The 23,082-nt window shown below is 35.2% G+C and overlaps 1 non-coding gene across 1 annotated transcript; it reads right to left on the reverse strand.

Annotated features, from left to right (window-relative positions):
* Positions 1-1,382: 1,382 nt before the first annotated feature.
* LOC111511054 (U6 spliceosomal RNA) lies at positions 1,383-1,489 on the reverse strand. Its single transcript, XR_002722855.2, has one exon. It is a non-coding gene; the product is annotated as a U6 spliceosomal RNA (small nuclear RNA).
* Between the last annotated feature and the right edge of the window lie 21,593 nt (positions 1,490-23,082).

The raw sequence follows: 23,082 nt of genomic DNA on the forward strand, positions 1-23,082 counted from the left end.
TAGCGGCGGAAAAGATATTCACAAGCAGTAACTATATTGATTACAATATTATATTCTGTTAGGAAAGTTCAGAGCTCTTAAATAATTTAAAATCTTGCTAGCACTAAAATAACTCAAGGTTTCCTGCAATTCCGCCGATATTTTGCACATTTCCCTTTCTAATTGAAACACTGGACACTGCACTAGATGTATTGTTAGTGCAACTTAACAAATATGGCACTGTGGTTGATCTGCTAGAGATATCAAGTATTCGTGGGTTAGTTTGGTGTGTCCTAATCGAAGATGGGTGATTATAACCTGTTCCCTTCTTTTCAGTGTTCCATAGTTCCATGGTCCGACTTTGGGTTTCCATTCTCTCAGTTTGGATGAGGTACTCTGCCATTCAATGTTCCACTTCCTCAACAATAAGCTTTTGAAGTATAGTTTCAGGTCGGCATGAGGGCTATACATTGTTGTTCCTTGATTCGGATTATCAATCGCTTCACGAGCATGAAAGTCAGCTCTCTCGTTTCCAACAATCCCCACATGCGAAAGAACTCAAAGTAGAATGATTTTCTTCTTGAGCGATTGGAGTTCAAAAAATTGTTATTTGATAAGTATTCCAATGAGGTGTTTGATATATATTCGTTGAAGGAGTTGTAAGGCACTGAGAGAGTCTAAAATGATTGAGACAATGTCCGAAGCATTTGACTTAGCGTACTGAAGAGCTTGAAGGATGGCGAATAGTTCTCCAGTTAGTATTGTTACTGTTTCTGGAAGTTTAAAGGTCAATGCAACATAGTCAGTCACTACTGCAGGTCCTACACCAAGATGAGTTTTGGATGAGTCTGTGTATATTTCTTCAGGGTGGTCGAATTGGTCCAGGATTTGTCGAAAATTTTGTTTGATGATGTTCTTATTTGTATCGTGTTTGGGAAACTGGGACAGGAGAGTGTTTATGATAGGAGTCTGTATGAGCCATGGTGGTGAAGATTTGATGTTTGTGGGGTACAGGGTTGAAAATGAGTCCATTTGTAAAGAACTTACTTGTCGTCGGATCCTCTCGTAAAATGGAAGATCAGTTCTTGGCCGACAGTAACTTGTTGGAAATCGATTTGTTATTGTATTCCTGTAAGTGGAAATGTTTTTCATAGATGCAACTGCGGCAGCATATGACAAACTCAACTGGGTCTTGCGAAAACTCAGGGAAGGTTCTCCTAATTCATAGTAGAGGCTTTCCACTGGCGTGGTCCTATACGCTCCTGCGATTATGCGCAGAGCAGAATGATGTACTGAATCCAGTTGAGATAATGTTCTTCGTTTAGCAGAAGCATATGCAATACAACCATAATCTAATTTAGAGCATATTGAAGATCGGTACAGCAGCAGTAGTGTTGAACCTTAAAAATGTGAAACGCTTCACGATTTTGCGTGTCATCCTTGCGTAGGGGCCATGCTAATATTCTCTATATCGTTCCAATTCTAGTATATGTACCGCCGAAGCGAGCACAAAAACAAGATTTGAAAGAACTGGTAATGTCAATCACGGGAAGTTTGAACGTGTCTACCCTGTAAGAAATGAAGAGAATACATAGCAAATTATTCTTCACCTTGTTGAAAATCCCCATGTAAGTACCCGAGACCTGAGCAGGGAATTAGGATTTTCTCAAACCATCGTGTCTCTAAGTCTCGAGTGATACGAGCAAGAAAATTTCATCCTCAACATACAACTGATGCAAAAGTTAGAAGGAAGGAATTCTGAAAAACGTGTTCAATTTTGCGATAGGGTTTAGAAAAAATCACTCAGGAAAATGATATTTTCGATTTCGTGTTATTTTCTGATGAAGCAACTTTTCATAAAAATGGAACTGTGAATCGGTATAAAATTCATTACCATGCAACGGTATACCCCCATTTTGTTCGTTGCCTGAACCATGAACAGCGTTGATCACTTAATGTTTGGGGTGGAATCTTTGGAAAAAGAGTTATCGATCCATATTTTTTGGATGGGCATCTCTCTGAAAAAAAATATGTAAGATTTCTTCGGGAAGAGTTTTCGAATTTATTGAACGGGGTTCCATAGGGAACAAGACAAGGATTTGGCTACAACAAGACGGTGCACCACCACATTTTAAAACTGAGGTACGGGAATACCTCAACGATAATTTAAATCAAAAATGGATAGGTGGGGTTGGGCTTGTGGCGTGGCCTTCCAGATTACCTGACGTGAACAATGAAGAACGTAGTGGGTTTGAGAGTACAAGCATACATAATTTGAACCACAATATATTTCATGAGTAGATATTTCTTCCTTCAAAGCTAACTGACTTCTACATACCAAGAGATAATCAACCACCTGAAACATATCAATGATTGTCAACATGCCAGAAGAACCACCTCAAAATAAATCTGGTCCATCAGATACAAGAAAAATATTTACCATTCTTCAGTCTTGAAAATGCTATGAAAAAATCTGCTCGCCCAAGTTAAGTGAGAAATCCTTGACGAGAAAGTCACACATAATACTAGAGAGCATATATCTTTGGAAAAAATTGTAGTGTAATCAAAATGATTAGAACTGGAAAACAAAAACGGTGCTAGAGTCGGGAACTTACTGTTTTGGATGCAACACCCAATTCAGACGAAACAAAGAAAGAAGCCCAAGAGAAGAAAAAATTGAAGGAGTAAGATTGAAAAGAGAAGATAAAGCAAGCGTTGATATTACAGAAGAGTTGTCTTATACCTATGACCCATTTGGTGAGCAGGATGGTGATTACGAAGCAGTTTGCATTTATTGTAATGAAATCTATTTTATGTCAAAACCGAGAAAAGTTTGGTTTCGTTGTTAAGTCTGCATAACATGGAATAGCAAGCTTGAATTGTCAAGAAGTCTTTCAAATATGTTTTAACTTTTGGGGTTCATGTTTTTACAAAATTTGGTAGTATATTGTAGATGTTTAACATTGAGAGAGTTTTTACAGGATTTTTTTCATTTTTGTGAATTTCTTGTAGAAACTGATAAATATATATAGATGGTTATGTCATTATTTCAAGAGATGTAAAGAGTGGTTTACAGGTGTCGATGTAACTGGCACCAGCTATTTATTTTATTGTTTTTTTTTTTTGGAAGAAGAAAAACTTCATTAGCCTTTGTGCTATTACCCCATAGAATCGTACCACATAAAATATACCACATATATATTTTGAGATAATGGCACATAGCTGCTCTATATCAACTGACCAGTCCAGTGAGTCATCAATTATAATTCCAGCAAATTAACACTGTCACCCTTGGTTAGGAACCTATTAGATGAGGAAAGTACTTTTTGCGTTTTACTTGCATTAGCAACTAAATGAATTTACTGAAATAAATTTGCTGTTCTATCTAGCATCACTGATGAGATTTATGGCAGTCGAAGCAGCCTTTTACTGACCTATGATTGCATCAAATCTTCTCTGCTTCAATGTTGATCGTTCTAATTAGTGCCTCAATACGTATCCGTAATTCTACTGTGCGTTACTGTATTTTTCAAGTTCAATATTGGACAAGAATTGTGTGAAATCTACATGCACTTTCCCGAAGACTTCGGAAGTTTACTTCCACAATTATGTTTAGTTTCGTCCGTTATACTTTCAATTATTCTAGAAACTCGAAAGTTTTAACAATGCGCCAATTGCACTACGCTGAAATTTATATTTCTGAAGGGCGTTCGTTAGCGATAATTTGTGACTACGAAATGTAGTATAATTGTATCAAGTCCTTGTCATTTTCACTTCTTCTTTATTACATAGGGACGCCTACATTATTCAAAAAATTGATTTTATGGTAATGTGAACTATTTGAATGACCATTTTCCATTTCACAGGATGTGGAAGAAATGAATTCAGTTGACGAGGCTATTAATTTTTACTTATTCTGGTTATGACCCAGGAAGGACAGAACATCAATACTACACGACTAATTCTTGAAACAATGTTATGTCTGTTTTCGAAGAGAACATAATGTGATCAGGAAAATCTTCACAATGCAATCTTTATTCGAGGTGCAAGTGAATTGAATCACATGTGACAAATATATACTTGAGAAGAAAACTATTGTCCCATATTCTAGCTACGAACAAAGCCGTTCAGAATGGAAACTTGGAAAAAAACGATGACTCAATACCAAAACTATCCAAAGAAAGAGTTGAACAGTCATCGTTGAAAACCAATTTCTGAAAATTGTTTGTCCACTATTTCCTCAGAGTCAAAATTGAAATAATTTTGATTGACAAAGAATCCATTGTTTAGACTTCAAAGTGTGAAATGATATCTTATAGAAATATATTTCAATATTAGATTCAAAATCAGTTCGAAAAAATTAGTGGAAGAAGAATTATTAGGTGGGTAGTCCAGTAGTAAAGATATGGAAGTTATATAGTGTCAAAGTTTCGCCATCCATCGCCGAACAAGATTCGTCCTCGTAATTCAACACCTGACTGCGCTATTTCGACCTGCCAAGGTATCATCAGTGGTGCTAGACAAAACCACTCAACTGTCCAAACTATCAACAAATTAGAAGTCTGTGGCACCTAAAGACGATTGTAGTTCAAAACAATCGAAGTGTCGTGAAGTAACTTAGTGCATTTAATAAATATGATTTTGAATACTGGAATATGCCCTGATGCTTTCAAAATTGGAATAAATACCGACCTATTACAATGATATCTAGTTAAGCAAAATTATTTGAAAAAATCCTCAAGTATAGAATTGGAAAATATTTAGTTAAAATCCATTTTTTCTCAAATAAATTCGGAAGCAGAAAAAATAAGTCCACACAGAATGCAATTTGTCACATAGTAAATAATGTATATCAATCATTTGATGATAAAATACCAACTGTATCAGTTTTTTTTGATTTAGCTAAAGCTTTTGATACAGTCAGCAATTCAATACTTTTGGAAAAATTACAAGCAATTAGATTTCGTGGAACTACATTCAAACTAATGGAAAGTTATTTGCAAAATAGAAATCAACAAGTTAAAATTAATAATATATGAAGTGACAAAAAAATATTTATTCATGGTGTTCCTCAAGGTTCTGTTATGGGTCCAATATTGTTCAATATTTACATGAATGATTTGTTTTATATGCAAACTGAAGAAAAAATCCAATATTCTGCAGATGATATGGTGGTGTAATTTGAAAGTAAGTGTGGAAGCAGATTTCAAAAATATCAAGAAATGGTTTAATGGTAATTTATCGATGATGAATTTTGGAAAAACCAAATAGTTGACTTTCAGTTCTTGCCAGAATTTCAGTGAGAGAATCAAAATTTTTGAAGCAGACTGTATCAAGTACTGCATAATGATTGACAAATATTTGAGAGGGGATCATTTGCTGAAAAAATTGAGGTTCCTCCTGCCAAAATTTAAATATTTAAAAAATTCTTGAGTATACATCATTTGAATTTACTTTATTTTGCTCTGGTTCAATCACAACTACAATATGGAATATTAGGCTGGGGTGGAGTGAGTAGAACCTACTTGACTAACCTTGAAGTTATTCAAAAATATTTTCTATGAATAATCTATAATGAAAAATATGATTTTTCAAGTGAACGTCATTACAAAATTAATAAAAAAAATGGATACATGTCAATTATATTTTAATAATCTTTCGATGTATATGTATGAAAATAAGTCAAACGTTCAATATAATGATCATAGATATGATACAAGAAATAAATTAACGTATTCTTTGAAAAATAGAGTGAAGAAAATGATACTCGAAAAATTATATGTACATAATTCCTTATATATTCCGGACCGTATAAAAGGACAGGATAAAAGAACAGGATGACACGTTCAGTTTGAGTAGAGCCTAGATGATGATAGTACGACCAGCTATCGAAAGCGCTCGCATATAATTAAATAGAAGTTATAAAGCTTCAAATCCTTTTTGTGACTTACAATAATATTAATATATATATATATATATATATATATATATATATATATATATATATATATATATATATATATATATATATATAAGAGGAAGGGTAGTCGTTGCTGACTAGTTAAGAATAAAAACTATTGGATAGTGGGGTATTGCAGCAAGTAAATGAGTACTCTTTTAAGTTAGTCCAAGCTTTCGGAAAATTTTATTTCCATCATCAGGGAAACTACAATAATATAAGTTTTAAGGTAAAATCAAAAATATTAATTGTTCATGACTTACATCTTATGTGAGGATGGTTACATTGATGTTAAAGAAAAAATGTTGATACATTGGAGAAGATGAAACTTGATACACAATTCTTGATACACAATAATCTCAAGCATTTAGAATTGTGTATCAAGTTTCATCTTCTCCAATGTATCAACATTTTTTCTTTAACATCAATGTAACCATCCTCACATAAGATGTAAGTCATGAACAATTAATATTTTTGATTTTACCTTAAAACTTATATTATTGTAGTTTCCCTGATGATGGAAATAAAATTTTCCGAAAGCTTGGACTAATTTAAAAAGAGTACTCATTTACTTGCTGCAATACCCCACTATCCAATAGTTTTTCTATATATATATATATAGAAAAAGGTAGTCTTTCTGCTGACTAGTCAGAAAATATAAATATTTGAGTATGTAGCAGGCCAGAAATTAGTGTACTCTTATAACACAGATTCCAAGCTTTCGACAATCTTTATTATCATCATCAGGGATGCTACAATAAGAATAAAAGACAGTCATATTTATAAAATAATAAGTGAGGTTATATGGCAGCTTCAATGAAATATGGACGTAACATATATGAAAAAATACTATGGTGAAACTCAGGACGTTACAGACAAGCAATATATTAGATTCAATGATATATCATTGTATTATCAAGTTAAAAACCACATGTTCCTTGAAGAGGAAACCACGTGCATGATTCAAAAAGACATAATATGACATGTAATCCAATCCAGCATGCGCTGTATCAGCCAATTACGGGGCTCAAAATCGAATTGACATTCGACATCAACAAAATTTTTTTTGATCTGTGACATAAAACCTTAACCCTGTTGCCAAATGATTTTGGGCAATGTCTGGCTGTAGACATCGCATGTTTAGATTCCATTACACTTTAAAGCTAAAGGAATGTTGTAAACAATATCTGGATGAAAATGGATATTTCTATATATGATATATATATATATATATATATATATATATATATATATATATATATATATATATATATATATATATATATATATATATATATATATATATATATACATATATAAATATGCTGAACTGGTTTTTCCGGGTATTTGATCCGTGTATGTGATATTATTTCTAATTAGAGATAATAATAATAATAATATCACATTATCTCTAATTAGAGATAATATCACATACACGGATCAAATACCCGGAAAAACCAGTTCAGCATATATATATATATATATATATTTTCATTAATTTCTTTCCTAAAGGTTATTATCAGTTCAATGATATGATGATTATCATTTTCAATTCTTTTTTCTTCATTATGATTTCCTTCCACGTAGTAACGGCTACATCCATCAATTTATTATCATTTCATTTGGAAGTTTGTTTATATATTATAAAATGTCATGAATGAACTCGTATTATTCCTAATAATTTTAATTTTTTGTGTATATGTATTTGACATGTCACATACACTAATCACATCATTCATTTATTCATTTTCATTCGAAGTCTCCATAATTTGTTAGCTTCACAATTTAGCGTTGTGAAATGTTTTAAATGTTCATACTCATTTCATTTTTGTCAATTCTTTTCTATTTTATATGACTCATTCGAATATTTGTGTTTTCCCGTTCTTGCGTTTTTGCGTTTTCACAATTCATGCGTATTTTGAGGGTTATTTGTGTAGTGTGTTGTGTGCAATTTTTTTATGTGTTGGGTTAGATGTTTTTGTGCTTCTCTGCTTTTTTCTGTTTGTTGCATTTTCGACACACTTTTACTTTTTGTGTGTGTTTTATGTCGTTTTCTGTGTGCTGTCTGTATTGTATTGTGTTTGCATTTTTTGCGTCCATTGTATTTCTATATTGTGTGCTGTGTGTTGTATTTTGCGATGTGTTTGTGTGTTTTTTGTTGTATGTTATGTGTCGTATATTTTGTGTAGTTCGTGCTCTTTTGAGTGTTATCCGAGTTTTGATTTGTATTTAATGTTGTTTACGTGAATGAGTTGAATATTCAAATTTCACAGGATACGTACCTACATTCGATTAGCGACTTTTTTATGTTAATACACTCGTTTCGAAGATGTGCTTACAGTTTCAACAGTTTAGCATGTTCAGTTTGTTGGTGAGACGTCCCAGCACATCAACAACCGATGAAAATATTGAGAAAGTAGGAAAAATTGTCGTCGAATCATAGATTATTCACCAAATACCACCACCTGAAACTTCGAAAATTGGAAAAAATGCTGACACAAGGGGCTACTTCGTAGGGGACAAAATAAAAAATCATGAGTAAATAAATATTTTTTGAGACATGAAAATTCACCTCATTTTTTGAACAGACAGCTATCTGACATGTGTTCATATATGCATTTTATGACGTTTTTTTTTGTGCTTTTTGGGTATTTTTTTGTATTCTCTTTTCTGAATTCTCATCTGCGGTGTGGTGTGTTGTTATATGTGTCCTATGTTTTTGTTCGTTTTCTACATTTTTCCTTCCTTATATTTTTGCGTAGATAATCATCAAAGTTTTCAATGAATTTACCATTTCATTCATTTTCATTTTATTTGTTCTTCCCTGAATTTCGAATCTATTAACACATTCTTCAGTCGATGAGAATCCAAACTTGTAGCATTCAAAAGACTATTCTATTCTTCCAAAAATTCTCAGGGGGTTTATTGACACTGGTTTCAAGAGTAGAGTCTTTGAAGTTTTCGAGTATAATGATATATTTCCACTTCAAACTGTACCCCCCTCACTGCAAAGCTTGTAGAAATTCCTCAAGTGAATCTATCAGCAACTTTCCGGCTCATCATATACGAGAATCCCCCAATAGCAAAGTGACTTTGATCGCAAATATAATATCTGAACTATACCTCGAGAAATACGTCTACATCATCGCCTAATGAGCCTCTGATTAGCCTGGAAGCTCTTTCATTGATTTATGAAAGCCGTGTTGCCCTAGAGACAATATACGCTGCATCAAGACATGAGTTTTCAATTACCTGCTATCTCTGGGTACGATCATGTTCCACGAGTAATTAGAATGTAGGAGTTACATTCTATCGCGAATATTTCAGGTTGCCCGCTGACATGCGATATCCCGCGATGTATTTCATTTGAACGTCAATCTGCGTAATTGGTGATTTAAATTCCATTTTGAATTGTGAAATTCATAGGAAAATCCTGGTTGATTTTTTTCTCATGTGAAAACTTTTTTCTATATCGGCACTCACATTAAGGGAACGTTTTTTTTATTAAACTGTACGGGTATATACATAGTTCCTGGCTACTACCATGGATATCTTTTTGGCATTTAATCGTGACCCCGGTTTGAAAAATACAAATCTAATACCAGAGTCCTGTACAACTTCAAAACTGAAGGCCTTCAAAGAATCCTCTGAGCATTGATTGGTGTAGAAGACTGAATGAGCCATGAATTCATTTCAACAATATGAATTGTCAGTATCAGATTACATTTATTTTGTGATACTGACTTGACCGACATTTCTTCTCAGAAACTATGTATGATCTTCTGAGTAAATTTGATTCTGAAATATATACGTGGACTGTTCAAAAAATAAGATAAATATCCATATTTTGCAAACTACGTACATTCGATTAGTGAACTTTTTATGTAGGTACACTCATTTCGAACATATGTTTACAGTTTCAGTTGTTTAGCATGTTTATTTTGTTGGTGAGTGGCATAAAAGTTGCGAAGTGATTTTCTGCTATCGAAAAAAAATGGATCAAAGAATTTGCATCAAATTTTGTGTGAAAAATGGAATGAAGTGTTCAAAACCACTCACAAAGTTGACAGTGGCATACAATGATTGTACTCTAGAGTCATAAAAATATAAACGAAAGGTACACGCTCTTCACAGAAGGTGGAGAAGATGTGAATGACGATGTTCTCCCTGGACGCCCCAGAACATCAACAACCAAAACACTTAAGAGAATAGTTGAAACTCTATTAGAGAATTGTTGGGGATGTCGGCATATCGATTGACTCATGCCATGGGGTATTTTCGTAAATTTTGGGAATCTGTATCTGTGGAGTAGGAAGGGTGAGTGTAGGTCCACAGCACTCAGGCCACATCCTCCCGAGAAGTTGTCCTCCTAGGTCATCGTACATCCTGTCCTTTCCCGGAAGGTGGGCAGGTCACTAGGCAAGTGTAGGCAAAGACTCGCCGAACACACACTCTCTTATTGACGATAACTCCAGACACTCGCATAGGACATGCCTCGCATAGGGTAGATTTTTACTGGTCATCGAAAAATATTTCTTCGGCGCCATCTTCCCAGGGTCACCCAGAGTGATCCAGGCAAGGTTGCATCTTATGATTTCATCCATTCTCTATAGGGATTGAGCATGGGTGTGACGTTTAGCTAGTTCCACAATTGTCGAAGTCATCAGGTGCCACTGGGTCCTAAAATTCTCAGTTCAGCCGCTTCCTTGGCAATGCGATTACCTTCACTTCTGTCATGCCCTTCAACCCACATCAGGATACTGTTATTATATAGCGAGGCTTTGGTTAAATCTTTGTGGCACTCTAGTACTAGCCCTGAGGTAACACATTGTCTGTTCAAGGCTAATAGGGCTTGTCTAATATCAGTGCAGATTGTTATGTTTTTGCAAGAAATTCCTCTTCTGGTAACTTCTTTTGTGGCAAGCCTTCTTTGGTTTTTGAGCCGTCTGTATATATGCCTATTGCGTTTGTAGCATCTGACTCTGTGTTTTGTTTTATTTGTATTTTCTAGGGTTTATTAAACACAAACATGGATTCAATTGCATCACTGGTTGCCTGCAGCAGAGGTTGAGCGGTAAGCGCTTCTCGCCATAGGCTCAGCCACAATTGACCCATTCCTACTTCGAGGTTTACACCAGCCGTGCGCAATCGTAACATGGACATTAACGCAACCTCCTCAACGTACCATTCCAGAGGGGTCAGACCAGTAATTAATTCCATTGCCGCGGTCGGTGTTGTTCTCATGGCTCCTGTGATGTTTGAACAAGTCGATCACTGTATTTGATAAATTTTTTGGATGGCCGTTGCTTGTAGAACTTCGTTACCCATGCAATGTCTCCGTACGTTAACATAGGTCTTATTATTGCAGTGTAGATCCAGGTGACCACACGGGGTGAAAGACCCCATGCGCATCCCACTGTCCTCCGACATTGCTCATAAGCCACATATGCTCTACTCTGTAGGTGAGAGTTCCATGTCAGTATCCTGTCGAAGATAGTACCAAGGTATTTCACCTCTTCAGAGAAATTTTGAGCATGAAGCGTTTGGCAACGAAGACCGTTTCAAAATTCATGAATTTTTACCAAAAGAGTCATCGCATGAGTGTCGCTCAAAAATTGTTGAATGACGTCAACGGCTATCCAAAATCACTTCAAAATGTCATAGCTGGTGACGAATCATAGGTATATGGTTATGACATCGAAAGCAAAGTCCGATCGTCCCAATGGAAGAGCACAGGAGAGCCAAGACCATAGAAACAGGTTTTGCTCACTATTATTTCGATTACCGTGAAGTAGTGCATCAAGAATTTATGCCACATGGTTGTGCGGTCAATAAGGAGTATTATCTTCAAGTTATGAACCGCTTGTGAGAAGCAATACGAAGAAAAAGTCCGGTATTTTGGAAAAACAATTCATGGCTTTTGCATCACGATAATACACCTCCTCACTCGCCATTGTTTATTCGTGATTTTTTGCCATGAACAACACCGTAATCATGCGTTGGCCACCATATTAACCAGATTTTACCCCTGCAACTTTCATCTGACCCAAGATTGAAAATACAGAAGAACGGCGTTTTGTGACGATTGAGGAGATAAAAACCAAATCGCTGACCTCTCTCAGCGATTCGGTGCATATCATATCATATCATTACATATCATAACTGCTTCAAGTATTGGAGATAACACTGGTACAAGTGTATTATATCTGAGGGGGACTTCTTCGAAGGAGATAAAATAGAAATTGATAGTTTTTAATAAAAATGAGCATTTTTTCTGATTTCCAGTAGCGTCTGATAAATATATAATGTTGGCAAAGACATGATTCGCAATTTTTTGAATAATGGTCCACAGTGCTCCCGGAAACCTGCACTTGCCAGTATTCTTACAGTTTTTTTCCGTAGTTTGAAAATTATCATCGAACTAGGAGAGTTCCCCCCAAGAACCACACCGTAGCTGAGGTGTGAGTGGAATAATGCAAAGTACGTCATTTTTATTATCTCATCGCTTGTCGGTCGGTCGCTATCCAGGCGGTTCGACGTGGGTGCTTTGTTCACTCTCTCAATTGACCGATTTGTGAGTCGGTGGTCCAAGCCGCAAACTGAATGATCCATTTTCACTTGCTATCGTCCAACCCGTGTTAGGAATCACAAGTTAAAAGGTAAGACCTTGTTAATCCTTAGCTCGCACAAGTTTCTACTTCTGAGGGTTGTCGTTCGTAGGGATACGACAGCTGATTAACGGAAAAATAGATTTTAAACAGATTTTTTTTGTGATGTTTTGCAGTTGACGAAGGATATATATTTCACTAGTACAACAACATGGTTTTTTCCCCTGTAGATTCATCGATACTAATTTAATCGGGTTTACAGATTATGTGTTAGAGAGTATGGATGATTAGATGCAAGTGGATGTGATCTATACGGATTTCAGCAAGGCTTTCAATAAAATAAGTCACAACTTGATCATTGAAAAACTCGCAGAGATCGGGATGGATCTGCATCTTCTGGTGTGGATATCGTCATACACTACAGGAAGGCATCAAGTTGTGGATGTTGACAGTTACCAGTCAGAACCTCTTATGGTTACATCAGGTGTACCACAGTTGAGTCACTTGGGGCCATTACTTTTTATAATTTATATTAACAATATTGTTGAAGTATTTCAACATTCCAACTTTTTGTTGTATGCTGATGACCTCAAGATTCATCGAACCATCAAAGAAATCCAGCACTGTGAGAGATTACAAAATGATCCTGAAGCACAAAATAACTTTCACCAGAAATAGAAATTCCATTGATTTTCAATATCAAATGGGAAATCACACAATGAAAACAGGTAATGAAGTACGTGATTTGGGCGTGATTATGGATTCCAAAATGATTTTTAAATCCCACATTGAGAAGACCGTTAATATGTGTTATCGTTTATTGGGTTTCATTATAAGAAATACAAGACGTTTCAGAAATGCAAAAACTCTTCTTAATCTATATTACTCTTATGTATATAGTCGTTTGAACTTTGCATCTGTCGTTTGGAGTCCACAATATTCGGTTTACCAACAGAGAATTGAAAGTGTTCAAAATAAATTCGTCAAACAATTGGCGCGTAAAACTGACATTTCTATAATCAATGGAAATTTCCGTCCAATTTTCAAAAAGTATTCTTTGTTGTCTCTTACAGATAGAACAAAAATGTCAGATATATTAATACTGTATCAATTGTTCTACGTTGATAACAAAAATTTCATTGAATACACCTTGCAGAGACTTACGAAACCATGATCTCTTTGCAACCCCAATTCAGGAAAAATTTCTCCTTCATGCAAAATTGTCAGATCCTTCAATACTCGTTGCAATGATTTTGAAAAACTGAGGTTACCTTTCCTTAGATTTAAAAAGTATGTGAAATCTATTTTCATTTATAATTAGTTATCGGTTCTTTTTATACTGTTTATTTAGTTTTTTGTTAATATTCATTATTATATAGTGTAATGTACTGAGCATTTATATTTTGTTTACTCACTATCTTTCATATGTAAAATGAGGATATTTTTTGGATTTATTCTGTTTGTATCCCTATTTGTGTAATAAATAATAAATAAAAATAAATAGATAGTTCATTTGCGAGAAGATCTATATGTTGATGCCAAGATAAAGTACTGTCGAGAGTAATGCCAAATAATGTTAGCTGAACCTACAGTGGTGAACTCAAGATTGTGTCTTCTTCTATTACTTGTGGAACGTTAGATGATGATTGATCGCTATATATTGAAGTTGTGTCATCTGCATAGAGAATGGACTTATAGGGAGACATGTAATTACATATGTCATTAACATAAATAACAAAGAGCAAGGGCCCAAATATTGAACCTTGTGGAACACCGTGCTCAACAGGTTCAAAAATTGATTGAACGATTTTTGGGAAATCCATATTGACCCTGAGAAAAGAAGTTGTTACTCTCGAATTAATCATACAGACGCTTTTTTATTATTATTTCAACGACTTTAGAAAAAATAGAGATGATAGATATGGGCCTGTAACTTTCCAAGTAACATGGGTCCCCCTTCTTGAAAACTGGAATTACTTTCACATATTTGAAAGCGTCAGGAAGAAACACCTGTCTCAAATATGAGATTGACCAGTTACGTAATCAAATTACAAGATTCCCCTGCAGATATCAGAATTTTAGGGCATTGTGAATTGACATCTGAGTATGGAAAAAGTCCATTTACCATTTCGCCTGAGAAATACATTTCTTTCAAAAGTGTATGTCGTTCCTCAATAAAACAGCGATTATTTACTTATATTCTGATCAGGTTGAACATATATTAAATTCGACTTGTGTGTTTTTTATATCAGTAAGAAGGATTCATGAAGATTCAGTATTCCAGAAACTAATCTGTCATTGTTTCATTAGGAAAAATACGATCGCTCTATTCTAATTCCATTCCAGATCGACATCGTTATTGACACCATAAACGAAATGAACTATGTTGGAAACAGGGCCATAAAAAGTGCATAAGCCCTCATTTGTTCTCTGTGATGACATGATCGTAAACGTAGCCGAGAAAGGTGTCCTTTCACGAATAAAAAGGATACTGTAACTTGAAAACACATCGTCACGGAATATTAGTTATCAAAAACTTTTTTTGAATGGGCCATGAATTAAAGAAATCAGAAATAAAAGTATGGCGAACATATGTTCAAGTTCCCAAAGTTCCCAATTTTTAATGAGTCGGTCGAGAAGTGAATACTGAAGAGTTTTTTCCATTAACAAATAGTTCGAGAAAAAACAAAGGTGAATAATAGAAATAGCAGGAAACTTATCTTCCTTTGAGAAATAGTATGCATTACTCAACTCATTGGTCATCCAACAAAAATATAGTTCATGATATGTCTCAAAAACAAATCAATTCAAACTCCTCAGATAACATCCAGTTATGGAAAATAATTCAAGAAATAACCAATGAGAAATGGAGTAAAAGATGAATCATATCAATAAAAAATGAAGCATGGGTTACTCTCAATAGAAAACTAGAAATAGCAAACGAATTCAATTCAATATATTCTAACATAGGAAAGAAAATGGATGAAAAAATACAGAGAAATCCCAACTACTCACATAAAAAAACGTTCCCAAATTTATTCGTCCTCTTACCAACCGACACAAATAAAATCAAAAAGTGATTGCAAACTTAAAATCGAAAAAGTCCACAGGTATCGATGGTATTAACGCTGATATATTAAAATCAATGTCTCAGCATATTGAGGAGCCATTAGTATATTTGTTTAATTTGTGTATAAAGAAAGGCTACTGTCCAACAGCATTCAAAAAATTGATTGTTAGTCCTTAGTTTGAAAAGGGGAATACAGATATTGTGACAAATTATCGCCCCATATCGCTGTTAATACATCTAACTGAAGTTTTCGAGAAATTACTCGAAAACAGACTAACATCATACATCTCAAAATACAATTTAATATCTGATCATCAGTTTGGATTTAGAGAAAATATATCTATCCAAGATGCAATATCAGCATTAACATCTGAAATATCGTCAGCGCTTGATGAAAATAAGCCTTGTCTCTGCGTTTTCATAGACCTATCGAAAGTGTTTGACACCATCGGGCATCGACCACACATTGCTTCTGCAAACAATGGAAGATAATGGCATAAGGAGTACTACCTTAATTACAGGAGTTACCTCACGAACAGAGTAAAAACGGTGAAAATAGATAAAATTATAAGCAGTGAGGAGTATATTGAAACTGAAATACCTCAGGGTACGGTTCTTGGGCCTACTCTATTCAATCTGTACATAAATAACTTATTCTTTCTAGAAAGTAAAGAAAACATGTTAGGATTCGCAGATGACACAACAATATTCTATAAGGCAAATAATTGGCAAGAATTAAAATATACTGTAGAATCAGATTTTGATACGATAAAAAACTGGCTTGAATATAAGCTGTAATAGCACGAACAAACCACCTGTTTTCTGTATAGACTTACGCAATCAACACTTGATTCGTCGTGAAAATAAGGTGAGGTATTCAGGAGTAATTATTGATTCACATCTTGAATGGAATGAGCACATAAACTTCATTTGCAAAAAGCTGCGAAGTATTCTACACAAATTCAAAATCTTAACAGAAATATTCTCCACCCACCACCTGAAAATTCTTTACCTCGCACTAGTAGAAAGTCATTTACGTTATGGGATAGCATGCTGAGGCATTTCAATTCAATTCAATTCAATTCTTTATTTTCCAATCGACAATTTACATTGTATAGGAATAGTCAGAATATACTTATGTCTAATCACTTATAGCAACATACAAACATGTCTAATCAGATAAAACATACAAACATTCGTCACACCATACACACCTTCTTCCTCTTGAAGTAGTAAAAAACCAGTTTCTAAAATTAATACATTCGAAAAGTTCACGCTTTCCTACAGACAATTTGCTTTGTGAAGCCGGTGTTTTTGACATTCGTCAACTCTTCTATTTCAATGAACTTTTAACGTACCACAAGAAGAAAAGTTATCTCTTACCGTCAAACAATCACAACACCCGGAAAAAAATCATCATGTAATTCCATTAACACAAAAATCACTTCTGCAGCAAACATATACTTACCGGGTTCCAAAACTATTCAATACTCTTCCCAATACAATAAAAAACATTATTATATTTCACCACTTCAAAAAGTCATTGAGGCAATTTAAAAGCAGACAGCCAAGACAAATGACTTCTGATTTTGTTGACAAAAAAAATATTTGAAATGAAGTTTTTATCAATGTAAAAAATGTGTGAAAGAACAAAATTGTTATTACTTTACAATAGAACCTCATATTATATATTAGTACATCAGGATTGTCCATTCCACCTTATATGTTTATTATAATTTCTAACACACCGCTTATAACATTTGTGTCATTTAAATGTCATACAAACAATCTTATACCACTCACAGGCATCAACCATTGTATTAATTTATAGTTACACATTTATATGCATGTGTGCGAATGATTTATGAATAATTATTATTAGATTTAGACAAGTCTGATACTCATTGGTTTTTTTTCATATTTCCCTAATTAATAAGATTTATTGCATTGTATTTTCTCGAAACAAGTGTGAAAAACACTTATCGAGTACTCATTTATTCACCTTCATCTTCTCACTACATTGTTCTGTATCCTTCTTTCCTACGTGAATAAAAATTATTATTATTATTATATTATATTAGTTCACTATTATTTTCATTGCACGGCTTGGGACCACTTGATGTTATGCCCACAGGGAGGAATACTGGTTCAAGAGAAAGTTCAAAGAAGCTGTTTCTATATTGTCCAATGACGCATTCAGCGAAGCTAGCGTAGAGATACATTTTTATTTCTGGTTGGTACCGGTGGCTCTTGAATTGAATTCAATATGGATTGATTGATGCAACTAGTTTTTCTTTATTTTCAATATTTTAATATTTACACTTGTTCGCAAAAAGGATTTGAAGTTTTAATACCTTCTAAATATCATGCGCTTTCGATAGCAGACATCTTCATGGCTCTACTCAAACTGAGTGTTTTATTTTCTTGTTTGTTCTTTTATACGGTTAGATCGCCTTAGTGAACTTGCCATTGTTGATGGTTCATTAATTAGGGCTTGGACAGGTATTTGTCCCCTCCTTTCATCCGGATGGCTTTTTAAACTTGCCTCGACTTGGGTTACATCTTTCGTGTTGGTGTTTCTCTTGGTTCAGTGTTTTTAGGAATGTGTATTGCCCCCCTAGTATATTTTCATTTCATTTATTGCTTGATATTATTGATATTTCATCTATTCATTCTAATTTTATTTGTTATTCCTTAGATTTTGAATCACATTGGATGATGAAAGTCCGAACTAGTGAAATTCACCATGAAATATTGTCTACAACTTTTGAACACAAAAATATATTTTATTTCAAATAACTAAAATTGAATAAATTCTGTATCACTGATACAAGTAGGAATTATGAAACACTGTTGCCAAAAAATGTTTTTATTACTAATAAATACAAACGTGTTTGCTATTAACAAATTTGTGCCTAATAAACAGTTCATTCCAACCATTTTTCTCCGTGTAGTGAACGATATCTGCCTAACAGAAAATGTCCGTTGATGATTGCATAACTATTTTTTCCATTTCGATTGAGCGAAACTTTAATTGGATTTCGAATTATGAGTATCCACTCGTTTCTTGAGGGATTATCAAATGACGGCAAATTGGTTTAAGCGTAGGAGGTAATGCAATTCCGAGTGAACGACGCTTATAAGAAATCTGTGGAGATTTTGCTGACACAGAACACATCGATTATAATACTTTTCAGCGTTTTCAAATCTTCTCTAATTCTGCTGATAAACGATCGAGATTCCCACTTTCCGTTCTGAACTTTCTGTCGTTATTATTCCTTATTATATTTGGTTTTGGGAGGAGTTCAGAATGATAAAACCGCGGTTATGATATTTCATTTCACTGGCAATAACCTACAATACGCAAAATCTTAGAAATCGGGTTCTAAAAAAAATTCAATTTTGACAATTCGAATTAATGGCATTATATAAGGTGGACATAATTTCCAGAGACCGATCTTTTCCCAAAAATCCGAAATCACGTCAACCAAGGGGCACAAGTTTTGGCTCAAAATCTATACTCTAGGGGTCATTCTCTAAATAATATTCATCTTGTATGGGAGTCAGGTGATAAGTTGAAGGAAAGGGTTCCAAAGTTTTAATCCATTATTTTGTGAATCTGGATTTCTTGATTTTTTCTTAAGACAACAGGTTGTCTTTGAAGATGATCACTTGGTGATCGAAACACGTGTCGAGGTGTTGAAAATAACGATTTGGTGTTGAGAAAAAACTCCAGTAATATTCAGGTTGTTATCAAGACAAGAATTCTTGTCTTGCTGACCCCTAGTCTCGATGTCAATCTCCAAAAGAAAAGTCAGGTAGAAACACATAGAATCCCATCTGGTTCAGCTGTGATGTGGTTTCGTTGTTCATCAAAGGCCCATCAACAGTATCACCAAACTATCCAACCAAGGCCGTGTTTCGGGGAGGGGGAAGGTCACAATAGAAAAGACCTACCAATTCAAATTCAATTAATTATCATTACATTGGCATGGAAAAAGCCCACCACTGAAAAAACTGTATTAACATATTCGTCTTTGAAACAAAAACCTGAAATTTCTAGTTCAGTGAATTCACAACACAAAATAAAGCCTTCTAGACCTCTTATGGGCAAATTATGTTATAACATCATCAGTTGGGAATTTCCATCAATATAATTACAAACATAATTATTGTACAACAACGATAAAAATTAAAACAACTATAGAAATTAATTGGCGCTCCGGGGCGACTTCATTGATTCCAGTGGCGCATTTGCTTTTTCACCTGCAGGAAAACCAAGAAAAACCTGCAGCATCACATCATCTGAAGATCTTGATCTGCCAAAGTCCTCTCTCTCTCTCTCATAAAACAAAATGTAGGGTGTCTCCAGAGGCTCCAATAGCTTCAATACATCGCCAGAACACTTCGTGACACGACTATCGTCAAACCTAAACCAGTCCGTTTCGTCTTTGAGCAAGGCGTAATAATGGCCAAATTCAACGCCAGAACCACAGTGAACAATGACTAAATGAATATTATGATGGTGGTCTGCTAGATTGAAATGTTCATCTATTTCGAACCTTCCAAAGAGTTTCTTGCTTCCGTCAGAAGTTGAGTCCTGTTTGAAGATCATCAGTGTGATTATTAGATTGACTGGTGCCTCAGATATACTTGTTTCCTTATAACAGTGAGTTAGTTTGGCGCATGTTTGGCAATACAGTCGATCATCACCTGTTAAAAACTCCATTTTCAGATGATTTAACCATAAGCTTTATACGGACTGGTTATTAGTCATATTAGGAAAAGCTAGATGAAGTTCTAGAAATTCACATAAGTTTTTGCTACCTCTTGTTGAACATTCACTACAAAGTAAACAACTGAGGATTTTTCCGGCAAAAGATTTACAAACACAAGACGAGATGGACTGTACGGAATCATTCAATCCAGAGCGATCAGGAGTATTGATTTTACTATTGTTTTGCTCACGAAGAGTATTCAACAAGAACCCCAAGAATTCGGAACAATCCTTCTGTTGTCCTAACGAGTATCTAGTGGACGAAGACTCCAGGAAATCGGTTGGAGGGAAAGATGATACATTCTTACCAAACTGCAGCTGCATGAACAGGTGTTTGAGTTTGATGAATGAGTAGAAAACATTCCCGTTCTCGTTCATCATTAAAACCTTGTTCTTGAAATTCTCTTTCATTAACAACACTTGTAAAATGCTATTCATGTAGCAAGTGTTTCCTAAATCATCCAATCCAATTTTCTTCTCTAGATTTTTAGGACAACTCTCTACTGATTCGTAAGGAAGAACATGTTCCACAGAATCTCCATAAGAACCATTTCTCAAGCTGCGATCGATCTTTCCAAGTGAAGAAGGGTTTCGTAGAGGTTTCGATTCAGCACTTGCTTCATGTTGGGATAATAATATCTCTGTGAAATGTCATAACGGCCAACCCGGTTACCCTCTCTTACCCACAAGAATTCCATAGGTAGGTTTTCAGACGTAGGTGTGGAAAATGACTCTTCCGGGGTGCACGTGGTTACTGGTAGAGTCGATAAGATATTCAAAATGTTGGGATACAACTGCCTGTCGCACTCTCCGACAGCCTCAATGACGCAAGAAGGCCGGTCCGAAGGTATTTTGCCCTGCCACAACAAGTCCTATAGTAAAAATTGGCATTGTGTCTCGTCTAGTTCTACAAGGTCGTGTCAATCCAAAGGATACCATCAACGTCGTCTGTTCATACGTAGCAGAAAAGTTTTTTATCATGAAACAACAATTTCTACAATGGTGTAACAATGGGTAGTCCACCTATCCCAGTAGTGAATATTACTGGAGTTTTTCCCAACACCATACTGTTATTTTTAACACCTCGATACGTGTTTCGATCACCAAGAAGAAGATACAACAGTTTGATCTTCTTGTTGTAGATGATCACTTGGTGATCGAAACACGTGTCGAGGTATTGAAATAATGGTTTGGTGTTGGGAAAAAACTCCAGAAATATTCATCACTACACCAAAGGTTCCAAACAGTGTATGACAAGTATCCCAGTAATAGCAAAGCTCTTCATAGAGGTTGTCAAGAATGAGGCATTAGTCTCATCAACCGATATTTCACTCGTCAGGAAATATGGAAAATACAACCTGGTTGTTGTTGATTGGTTGTTATTTTATTCTGGTGGTATACCTTCAACCCGGTTATCTAGGTCATTTTCGAAGATTATCCTATGCAAAACAAGGAACTATCAGGACATACAAAGAACAATCTACATAATTCAAAACTGCAACTCCTGGATGAAAAAATGAATCACAACCATCATCCTATGCAAAACATTCATAAAACAATCTACATGATTCAAAAACCGCAGCTCCTGGATGAAGAGAAACAAATCACAATGAACGATATTTTAGAGCCAGAGCTTCTGCCCGTAAGAACGGGAATAGAGAACAGCAGTTGGAAAAGCAGTATATACCCTTCATTCATAGAATAACACAATGATTTCGAAAATTTCTGGGTAGACACACTATACAAACAACGAAATCAGTGTAATAAGGTATATATAAAAACAACGAAGGGATCCAGGGATACTGAAATGAGAGAGAATTAAAGGAATTGCAGATTGGGACAACCCGGTGAATCAGCAGAAGCGAAACATGCACTCATCGGGAGAGGACCAAATCCTCTTCGATGAGATTGACCTTCTAGTACCAGTCGAAGGATATTGTACCCGACTATTGTAAAAAGCGATGCAAGTCAGCAACTTCATAGACATTTTTTCCTGCTTCTCACTATCGCCATCATCTTCAGCTCAGAAGAATTTGGGGTTATACCTCCCTCCCGAAAACCAGAAGCTTAAGAAAAACGTTGAACTTTATGTCTTTGGAGAAAAGCATCTTCACCAATCCTTAGGAGTGGTGACAAAGTTAATGTATGCTATCGGTATGGAATGAGAAATAGACATAAGTGCAATGAATCATCTAAACAGAAGATGAAGCAGGCATAATGGAGAGAATGTGCTGCTTATAGATGGATGCATTCTGCATCATTAGAATGGCGCTAAAGAGACGTATACTCTCGGGACGGAATAACACCACTCATAAGAGGTAACCTTTGTAGAAAACTCTTTCCGCGGCTAGTATTAGTACTCCGGCAGATCTGGTCGTCGGAACTGACGAAAAAGAACAAAGCTGCTGCTACAAAAATGAGAATCGCGGGTATATTTCCCCCAACAACGGGGCCATGGACTTCTGATCTTGGAGTGTCTACACGATAGTATCGTACTGGATGTAACCTGTAAAGACATCAGGAATCAGGATCTCTTCTCTGCATAGACTGTGACCATGAGAATTCAGAACGAGCGGCTAATGAAGTGGAAACGACATTCCAGAATGTTCGGAAATGTTATGTAATATGTGGAATAGTTCCGAATACTTACGAATGTTCTGTACTGTTTCAGAACTATATAAATGGCGTC

The sequence above is a fragment of the Leptinotarsa decemlineata genome, unplaced genomic scaffold (assembly GCF_025532065.1).
Source record: "Leptinotarsa decemlineata unplaced genomic scaffold, Ldec_3_MD MMD2_tig00001719_RagTag_RagTag, whole genome shotgun sequence".
NCBI classification, from domain to species: Eukaryota; Metazoa; Arthropoda; class Insecta; order Coleoptera; family Chrysomelidae; genus Leptinotarsa; species Leptinotarsa decemlineata.